Here is an 11,302-nt window from a genome sequence, read left to right as displayed (position 1 = left end):
AATAGCCCCAGAAAAAATCTGGCAGGCTCAGGTAAACAGGAAGAGCCAAAAATATGTTAGAGGTAAGATGGCCATAGCTAGTGACACTGCTGATAAGGGCTATGCAAAACCAGTTTTTTGTTGTTAGTTTCTTTTTTCTTCCATTTTTTGAGACAGAGTTTCTCCATGTAGTTTTGGTGCCTGTCCTGGATCTCGCTCTGTAGACCAGGCTGGCCTTGAACTCACAGAGATTCGCCTGGCTCTGCCTCCCAAGTGCTGGGTTTAAAGGAGTGTGCCACCGCCACCTGGTGGCCAGGCGGTTTTGACAATGTGGAGGCTTAAACATGCTCTGGAATTAATGACTCCTGATGGTCTGTCACAATGACAAGTGGGCTTATTGCCTGGTTCTCTGATCTAATCCAGTGGCTGCCAATGCTTTCCCCTGGACTTTCTCTCTCTCTGTGTGTGTGTGTGTGTGTGTGTGTGTGTGTGTGTGTGTGTGTGCCCTTGTATGTGCATGTGTGTACCCCTGTGCGTGCACATGGAGACCAAAGGAGATCTTCAGCAGTGTCCTCTACTACTTTCCATTTTATTGACACAGGGACTCTCACCAAAGCTAGAGCTAGGCTGGCAGCCACTGGGGTTATAGGCATGTGTGGGCAGCAAGCACTCTAACGGAGCTGTCTCCCTAGTCCTACCTTAGCATTTGTTGGACAAAGCCTTCCTTGTTGTAGTTCTCATTGACAGCTGGGGAAACAGAGGCTCATCTGTAACATGCCTTGCCTCATATCACATGACTGTAACAGGTCCTCAGCAGTGCATTGACACCAAAGTCCTTTTCTGCTCTGGTCTCCCCACTTGCTGTTCCTTCTGCCTGGAATGCCTTTCTTTAGTCTTTGTTTTTCAATATTCAGAATTTGTCTCTAATGTTTTGTTCTCAGAAAGGACTGTTTGCAAATAGTCTCATTCATTCATTCCATCTTTTGGTGGGTCCATAGAATGTATTTTTCTCACTTCCACCCTCCCCTTCTGTTATTCCCCTCCCATGTCTACTGAACCTTTGCTTCTCAACAAATTCATGTCCTACTTTCTTGCCTTTGTTTATCTGTGGCACATGGAGCTCAACTAGGGTTGCTTGCACTAGCATGGATGAGGGTTATTTATAGGAATGGGAGTAACCAGCCAGTGGCTATGCCACTGAAGAAAAAGTCTCTCCATCCCCCTAGCAGCAGTTAACTGCCAGTAGATCCTCAGGAAGAGGTGGGGTCTGGCAAGCCCCTTCCCATGCCATGCTGGAGTGCTGATGGGCCCAGTCTCCTGCAGGTAACCTTAGCTGCTGTGAGTTCATGATTACAACATCCATGCCATGTCCTGAAGACATTTCATGACCCTCTTCCCCACCCTCCAGCTCTTGGATTAATTCTGTTCTCTTTGCACAATTTCCAGGGCCTCGGAGGGGTGGCATTGATGATCTAGTTAGGGCTTAGCACTCAACAGTCACTATTTCTCAGTGCTATGGTCAGTTTTGAGTCTTTGCATTGACCATTTCACATTGAGAATGAAGTTTCTCTGACCCAGATTGAGAGCAGCGCCAGTCTATGGATATAAACAACACTCAGAAGGCCATTCGACACCATGTCCACTTAGCAGAACAGCAGTAGATTCTTCTTAGGCTTTATCACTTCCAGTCATGGGCTTTTGACCAGTTTTACAGTACTATGCATGAATTCTCCCTATGAGATTGGCTTCAATTCCCAATTTTATTTTTGTTTATTATTTATTTATTTTGGTTTTTTTGAGACAGTGTTTCCCTGGGTAGCCCTGGCTGTCTTGAAACTTTCTCTGTAGACCAGATTGGCCACAGACTTGGAGGTCTGCCTGCTTCTGCCTCCCGAGTGCTGGGATTAAAGGTGTGTACCACCACCACCTACAAAAGTTTTTTTTTTGATTGTATTTAAAAAAAATTGTATGTGTATGCTGTTGTGCATGTGGATATGGAGGCCAGTGGACAATCTCCAGGGTCATTCTTTTGTTTACAGTACAATTCCATCAAAATTATTATTATTAAAGTTAATATTATTACTGTGGGGGCAGCAAGCATGCCATGGCACATATGCAGAGATCAGGAGAGGACACTGTGTGGTCAGTTCTCGTCTTCCACCTTTATGTGGACTCTGGGGATTGAACTCAGGTCACAGGCTTGTGTGGCAAGTACCTCTACTTGCTGAGCTATGGCTCTGGTGCCATCTTTATTTTTGAGAGAGGGTCTCCTTGGATTGGAGATCACCAGTTAAATTTGTTAGTGAGCTCCAGACCACAGTGTGGAGGGTGGGCAGGGCATGTGTGTGCTTGAGGCATCCCTGGGGTGTGAAATATGAGGGACAGAAAGGACCACTGCCCTGCCCCTAGGGCCACCAGTGTGGTCCTCATGACCCGTTGTAACTCTCTGCAAGCAGGGGTCAGCCCCTCTCTCCCCTTCCCCCAAAGCACTGTAAATTCTGAGAACTCTTTTTCAGTTGTTTGTCCTATCCCTACCCCACCAGGCTTCCTGGCTATCATCCCGTCACAGGCCCGAGGAGGAGAGAAGGCAAGGGACTCTGATCCAGTCCTAGGTCCCCATACAGAGAAGAGAGGGCTCCAGCTTGCTTTGATTCAACTGCTGGCCTTCTGTTTCTCTCTCCATAGAACTGATATGACAAGTGTACTACTACCTCCCAGGATTGAGGGAGAAGCCAGGGATTTGTGAGACTCACAGTATAGCTCAGTGCTGCTGTCAGCTTTGGTCAGAGAAACTTCTTTTTGCAGCCATAACTGCAGAGACTCATAGTCAAAGTGCTGAGAATAAGTGACTGCTGAGTCCCTAAATGGGACAATATATTGACCAGTCTTCCCCAAGGTTCAGGGAACATCTTGGGGGCAGGAAAGAATGTAAAAGCAGAATGAAGGAGTGGACACTATCTTCTAGGCACATTGTGATGCCACACTCAACTGGCATCTTTGATTACCTGTGGCACAAGACTTGCAAAAGGTTAAGTTTGACAGTCACAGAGATTGGAGGAGCTCATGTTTTGTGGGCTGCAAGAATATATCATAGAGATTCAGCTATGTATTAAAGCTGAACTTTGACCAGCCAAGGGTCTGTCAAAAGGCAAAGAATTTATTATGAATATTTGGTGTTGTTATGCCCAGATCGCTTGTCCCCAAAGAAGCCACCGGAGACCTCAGGTACAGACTGCAAAAGCAAGGTTTATTCTGCAGATACAAGTCTAGACAGGGACTCATTCTTACACCCACTACAGTGAGGCAGGGAGGAGTGTCTCTTTCTTGGGGAAGTTAGTTTTTATAGGCAAAACCCATAAAATTTCTTAGAGGGGAGGGGGTTAGTACGGGTCCATCCTTGATTGGTCAAGTTTTTCCCGGGCCTGGACTTTATCTTATTTTAGCTTGTCTGTTTGCCTTGTCAGGAGTTTTACAACTTCTCTCCGGGGTCAGGTCTTGTTATCTCTGGAGAGGGGCATCTCGTGGTTAATTGGTTACCATCAGACATCCTGACTCTGTTCTTTTGTTCCTGGGGCTGGTGCCATCATTTCTGGGGACTTGAAACTGGCCTGGCCTAAATCACAGTCCCCAAAGCCGCCACTGAAGACTTTAGGTACAGAATGCAAAAGTAAGGTGTTTTCTAAGTTTACAAGTCTCCAGGGAGGCTCTTCCAAACCTCTCACTCACAGCAGGGAGGTTGGAAGGAGCCTCCCTTTTCTTTGTGAGGCTAGTTCTTAAAGGCACAGACCATATAATTTATTTTAACCCGCCTCCCTTTTTAGTCTTTTGGTCGAATATCCTGACTGTTTTCCAAAGTCCCTGTAGCAGATACAGCCACCTGGGGAAAAGGGGTCTAAGTTCTTATCTACACTTAGGAATCCTGGTTTAAGCTTCTCTTTGTCTGTAGGGGATAGAGTGGGGGGTTTTACTGAGGTATCACATTTCCCCCCTTTCTTTGTTCCTAGAGGGGCTCAATCATGAGCCCCTAACTTGCTCTAATTTAAGAGATTCCCATGTTCTCACTTCGGGGTCTGCATATGACTCGTATTCAGTGGTCCTGACTTGTGTATAACTCCGTTGTACCATGAGTTATATGCTGCCTAGCCTCTGTTTTATAAATTGTACTAGTCTGTTAAGTATATAGGGCCTGAGTAAGATAATGAGGATCACAGTGGGCCCTATTAGACTTGCCTCTATGTTAGGGAGCTTTTTTTGACCCAGCATTTCAGCCTTACTGAAGAGGGAAAATGGACGAAGTGTTTTCTTCTGGAACTGCTTCAAGCTGGCACTGGGGCGCAGTTGTCGGGCATGGGGCAGAAAGCTGAAATGCTGGTCAAAGACTGGGCAAGGGGCATTTGTCAGAAGCATGTAGCTGCCTGACCCCATAGGGACAGGGAAGAATCATGTTAGCTGGGCTGGTCCACGTCAGCTTTTAGCAAGTCTGGAGCTCACAGTCGTCTGGAGCAATGCAGTCAGCAACTGAAGCTTGGAGGTGACTGCCAGCCAAATGGAGATCTGTTGAGACAAATTTAAACTAGAAACAGAAGTTAAAATTTATGAACTTATTTGGAACCCCTAGGTCCATATCTTTAGTAATGGGAAAAGCACTAGTCCCAAAACCATGAGAGAGGAAAATATTATCTTTAGGAATACTTATCTGGGGTCCTTCCGACCTCTGTGAAGTGGATCTAGGTTTTATGACTCTTTTGATCCTTTGAGGCCTACTTACAAAATGATATAAAAGTTTTAGATACGTTAGTATTACTAATCTGTACTGAAATCCATATTGTAAACAAAGCAGGTAATGGGTATCTGTAAAACAGCAGAAGTGGACTCATACCGTTGAGTCTCAACAAGAACTACAGATTTGGGTTAAAAGCTTGTGCATTTTTCTTCTGTCCAGAAAGCCAAGTATAAATTGGACAGAGATTTTTGGCCTCATGAGAAGCATTTTTAGGTTTATATTTACATATATTTAGATGACATCTAAAACAAATTTAAAACGTTGAGCTTGTAACTGAACAATAAGTAGTCATTGCTCTACCAGCTCATCAGGGCTCCTAAATGTTAAGCTCTGAACCATAGAACAAGAGAGTAATCTGAAACATATTTTATCTTAAATCATTTTTTTGAGATCATCAAAGCTTAGAAGTTTTTTTTTTATCCTAAAAGTGAACTAACAAGCTAGTTATCTCCTTGCAGAAGGATCTGGTTGATGCTCCCATGCTGACAAAGTTAGAGCTAGCCTAGCCATCAGTACTATCAGAAATCTGAGAAGGATAATATCTGAGTGCAGACCAAGAAGCTTCCAATCCTATAAATTACAGGGACCAATCCCTACCCAGGTCTCTAGAGCGTTGGAGGCACCAGTCAGAACAGCATCAATCTTTTTTCATCATCCGGCCCATTACGATCCTGTTTCTTGACTTCAGCACCAGCAGTTCCATCACAAGCTTCCCATCAGTTCCTTTACCAGGCTCTAATGTGACCATCATTTTTTCATCAGGCTGGGGGATGCTTCGGAAGAGACAATGTTGCTCCCAGATGAACTGTCCAGTCAACTTGATATCTATATCTACCTGGCCAACCCTGGTGACATTATCTTTGATGTGGTAGGGAAGACATTCAGATATCAAGGGGTCCTCATTTAGATTTACCAGGTAGGGAGTCTTTTACAGTACAGTACCATCTTCTCGGACAGCCATGCCCATCTTAGCCAGCAGTGTTTTTTTTCCATTCTGAGGGCTTTTGTCTTAGGAGGCTTTTTTTTTTTAAGTCTTATTTATCTTGGCAATAATGTTTTTTATCTCCTGTAGCCTCTCTATGGCCTCCTCAGGCCCAATCTGGGGCTCAGCACTGGGGGAGAAGGAGGGCTCCAGCTCCCCATTGTGTGGAGGAGGAGACTAGGGTGAAGCTGGGGTGGGAGGAGATGATACCACTGACAGAGCATCTCCAGGAATGTTTTCTTTTACCTTTAGACCTCTTAGGGCAGAGGCTGAGAGTCCCTGAGCCATCAGCAGCTCCCAAAAATGCGCCACTTCCTTCTGCAGCTCTCGGGTAAACCAGGCATTGGGGCATCTTGCCCTGTGGTCAGTGTAGCCATGATCCAGGCAGAGACGTTGTGGTGCCTTGTATGTAATCTTCTTTGGAGACCTTGGGTCACTGCTAGGATTGGAAGCCTGTCTGATATAATAAGCTTTTAGATCAACATTTAAATGCCATATTCTGCAGATCTCTGAAGTATGAGGGCTGTCCAAGTGTATCTGAATAGACAAACTTTGATTCTAGTTACTTGTTTCAAGCTCAACCCTGAAAACATATGCAAAGGACTGAGTAAATAAGTAAACATATCCCTGTAATATTATATCAGTATTTATTTATCCTGATTATAATTAAAAAAAAAACTCATTTATGACTGACTATTTATGTTCTTTAATAGTCTACAAAAGTAGCCTAAAAACAATGCTTTTAAGTTGAAGCTCTTCTAGCATCAAATACAGGTTCAGTAAAGAAAACAAAATAAAATATCATTATATATCATTCTGAAGCCTGAACATACCTTGGGTAAGAAGAAACATTTTTTTTAAGCCATTGGTTTTTAACTATAAAAACTGTTCTTAAAAGACTGAGATCTCTTAAATGTCTTTCACCATTGCAACTAGACTCTTTTTGGAACTCTAGTCCTGCCATACATTTGCAAATCTCAGCTGTTTCCTATGATTTCTTTATGTTGCAAAGTTTGGCTGCCAGAGCAAGGTATATTCCTGTATATAAAAGCATTGATGTGTAGCTTTAATATTAATCAAATACCTTATTTATTAAACATATGTTGCCATCTATTTAAATTCTCTAGAAACTTGCTGTTGAACACTTGGTAAAGACATAAGTATTAGGTATTAACCCGAGTAGATCTTTATAACCTTAGTAAAAGATGGCTGCCAGCCACATGGCTGCCCATGAGGTCACCAGCTAAGATGGAGGGAGCCACGTGGTTGCTGTTTAAAGCTCGTTTTTTTTTTTTTTAAACAATAACTTGCACGCATACACACAGTTGGATCCAAGTTACATATATACATACATACAGTTAAAGCTTGCTTTCATTTTCAAGTCACATGCCTGTATACATACATACATAAGCAGTTTGCAGAATCATTAGCCATTTTTAAGATGAAAACAAATAAGAATTAACTTTTAAATTCAGTATTTGCAGGTATAAGAAACCATAACAAACAGTTTACATCACATCCCCTCTGACCTTCTACGACCTTCCATGTACCTTCAGTCCATTCCTTTGATCCCTCAAACATTTACGCTAGACAAATTTTATTTTTTTTTCCTTAAAACAGTAACTCTTACCAAAGTCCTTCTTGTGATTTCCCTCAGTACTCTAGAATGTATTGTAAAGTTGCAATATTTTAAACAAGAACAGAAATACATGCATATACCATAACAAGAAGAACTCTGAATTTGCATCAGCACTATACCATAAACAAGAAACTGTTAGTTAAACTTATAACATAGCCATGGTAGCTTATCAATCATAGGCAGTGACATTTTATTCTTGGAGCCAGACCTTTATAACTTATTTTAATAGCTTGCATTTTATATAAAATCTTTATATCTTAGACCCTATATAAACCTTATTTAAATCTTATAATTTATTTAAACTTTAAAGTTGAACTTTAAAGTTTTATATTTTTATATTTTTTAACTATTTATTTAGACCCAAAATATCATATATTTAAACCCTCATGACATGTTTAAGCCTTTAAATTTTTATATCTTAAACTGTTTTTTAAATCAAAAATCATTTATTTAAACTTTTATCTTAACCAACAATAATTTGAAACCAATTTTTTAAATGATGGCAAGTATTTGTAACACATTGAACTCAAATGACCAAAACCCATGTAAATTTTTGTTTTTCCTGTGGAAACAAAAGCATAATTTTTTTAATATCTTGAACTGGTAACCTTTTTTTTTTTTTTAAGCAAAACCAGGACAGAGAAGGGTTAACAAGAGAAATTCCTGGCTGGCAGAAGAAACCTTGAAGTTATCACAGTAAAGGAAGGGAGGGGGAGCAGTGGTCATAAAGTATGTCCTTGGCTGCCAGTGTTCCTGAAAAAAAAAGTTTTTGTTAACTCCTCTGACTAAAGTCAGATTCTCTGTTCAGTGTTCACACAGTTGTCAGTTGCAGGCAGCCATTGTCCTGTCCAGAGCAGGACATGAAAATCTTAGCCCGCCTGTACCGAGAGCACGCACCCCCACCCTCGTGAGAGCAGCCAGCTGCCTGCAGTCCTGATAGCAAGAGAGCTAGGGAGGGAGGGAGGTGAGTAGCAGAAACAGATGACCTTTACACAGACAATTCAAGTACCAGCACATCAGCACTGAGATGATGATGGCCTCACTCACAGCAAGCAAGCCCCTCGATTGCGGCTCGCACATCCTTCTGGTGGGCTAGGCAAAGGTCTAGTGGAGAAGAAGGGGACTGTCCCATAGCGTCCGTCACAGTCAAGTCAACAATGAGAACAGTTTACACACTACATACAAGACCAAGGGCACACGAAAGAAAAACTTTGCCCCAACGAGGCAACCAACAAAGCTCCAAGAACAATGACAGCCTGATGTGCTCTGTGGAGAGTGACCCTCCAGTCTCAATCACACCAAAAACAATCCAGACTCGAGGATCTCTGTCCTTGATCAAACAGACATCAGGGGGCTTTCACATCCCTGTCAGTCAGACATGTACCTTGTTTCTTGGAAGAGAAACAGAGTGTAAAGTAACAATGACCACAATAAAACATACAAAAAAACCCCACAAAATGGCTCTAACAATTTCCCGGGACAAAATACAAAGTGGCACTTTTTCCCACCATGGGGAAAGGTACCCAAAGATGCTCCTCTCCTAAGCACTCCCTGGAGGAGACTCCCAAAATCAAATGGTCACCTCTGAGGTGGCCCCAAATGGCTCGGGACTAGGGGGTCCCTTGCCCAAATGAGGGAATGAGACGTCTCTCTTTCCCTCCCAGGATCACTGTCCGGACACGTCTGTCCCAGTGAGAGCCTGCAAAGTACAAATAGAGCCTGCAAAGTACAAATCGAGCCCGCAAAGTACAAATCCTTCAAAGTACAAATCAGTCGACCGGCGCAAAACATAACGAGACAAGACAGAGACAGAGACAAGACAGAGAGCGCTCTTACCGGTAGATGTCAATAAATCTCTGGACCCTTGAGGGTCCCGGTGGGGTCTCTGGGGTTTCCCGGCCAACGCACCAAATGTTATGCCCAGATCGCTTGTCCCCAAAGAAGCCACCGGAGACCTCAGGTACAGACTGCAAAAGCAAGGTTTATTCTGCAGATACAAGTCTAGACAGGGACTCATTCTTACACCCACTACAGTGAGGCAGGGAGGAGTGTCTCTTTCTTGGGGAAGTTAGTTTTTATAGGCAAAACCCATAAAATTTCTTAGAGGGGAGGGGGTTAGTACGGGTCCATCCTTGATTGGTCAAGTTTTTCCCGGGCCTGGACTTTATCTTATTTTAGCTTGTCTGTTTGCCTTGTCAGGAGTTTTACAACTCATCTCCGGGGTCAGGTCTTGTTATCTCTGGAGAGGGGCATCTCGTGGTTAATTGGTTACCATCAGACATCCTGACTCTGTTCTTTTGTTCCTGGGGCTGGCGCCATCATTTCTGGGGACTTGAAACTGGCCTGGCCTAAATCACAGTCCCCAAAGCCGCCACTGAAGACTTTAGGTACAGAATGCAAAAGTAAGGTGTTTTCTAAGTTTACAAGTCTCCAGGGAGGCTCTTCCAAACCTCTCACTCACAGCAGGGAGGTTGGAAGGAGCCTCCCTTTTCTTTGTGAGGCTAGTTCTTAAAGGCACAGACCATATAATTTATTTTAACCCGCCTCCCTTTTTAGTCTTTTGGTCGAATATCCTGACTGTTTTCCAAAGTCCCTGTAGCAGATACAGCCACCTGGGGAAAAGGGGTCTAAGTTCTTATCTACACTTAGGAATCCTGGTTTAAGCTTCTCTTTGTCTGTAGGGGATAGAGTGGGGGGTTTTACTGAGGTATCACAGTGTTACCCAGCCTTTAATATTTCAGCTGTCTTCTACTATGAAATCCTTGCGTGCCCAGACCAATTGGTACAGTTCAGCTCCTCAGACCTGCTGAACTTATGAAATTACCTACTACCCTGGTGAGTTTAGGAGACAAGCTGGTGGAAGACGCATAGCTTTGTTTCCTGTGCTAATGCAGTTCAGACCAGGCCTAGTGGTTCTCCAGAGCACTTTGACTGAAAACAAAAGAAGTTTTTACATATCAGTGTGAGAGATAAAACAACATTCCTGAGGAGGCAGGGAACCACCTGGCCAGGGAAAAATAGGCAGGCATTTTCTGTAGACAAGGACAGAGCAGCATGGCGAGAGAGAAGAGAGGATAACAGAGGTTCCATAGAGGGTAAGCAGATCTCAGTTTTCTGAGTGCCAGGAGTAGAGAGCAGCAGAGATGGAGAAAGAGGATACAGAGGACTAAGATGAGGCTGGAAGCATAGGAGTTTAGTTGTTAGCAGGACTATGGGCTAGGGAGCTGGACAGAACTGCAGTTATGGAGACAGGATTTCACCCCAGAGAAATAGAGTAGACGGATATAGAGCTTGGTGTGTCTAGAGTTGTTTCTGCCTTGAATGCCTGGTGGACCAATAGCTGAATTGTTGTAATTTTGTCTTAGAGGAATAAAGTTAACAGACATAAGAACATAGCATATGTAGATTTTCCCCTAATATCCCACACCGGACATAGCAAAGCTCCCCTAGACCCCTGGGGAACTGATACTCATGAGGCCCTGCCCTTCCATGAAGGTGTCTATGTAGTTGATGGCTGCAGGAGGAGGAGGACGAGGAAGAGGAGGGAGATTATTTTCTTCAGGTGTAGGACAGATCCTTTCCCACCTCCTTCTCTCTTCCTTTCCTCCTTTCCTTCCTCTTTCTCCTCCTCCCCTTCACATCCACTTCCTCCTCCTCCTCTTCCCCAAATACTTTTTTAAGGATATTGCAGCGGAGCAGGGAGTACTGCCTGCAAACGAGCCTCTGTTAAGGTGAGGGTCGCCCTGTTATGGATGACCATCTATGCTACTCTGTCTATTGATCTGAAGCTTGCTGCTACCTAAAAACAACTCCACAGAAACATGTAGTATTTCACATTTGGGTAGCTAACATTTGGGTAGCATGAGCTAGCCAATGTGATACATGATGCTCACCAGCACACATCTACCCCTTGTCAAGT

The sequence above is a fragment of the Peromyscus maniculatus genome, chromosome 22, assembly GCF_049852395.1.
Source record: "Peromyscus maniculatus bairdii isolate BWxNUB_F1_BW_parent chromosome 22, HU_Pman_BW_mat_3.1, whole genome shotgun sequence".
NCBI lineage: Eukaryota > Metazoa > Chordata > Mammalia > Rodentia > Cricetidae > Peromyscus > Peromyscus maniculatus.
This window is presented reverse-complemented; position numbering follows the sequence as displayed.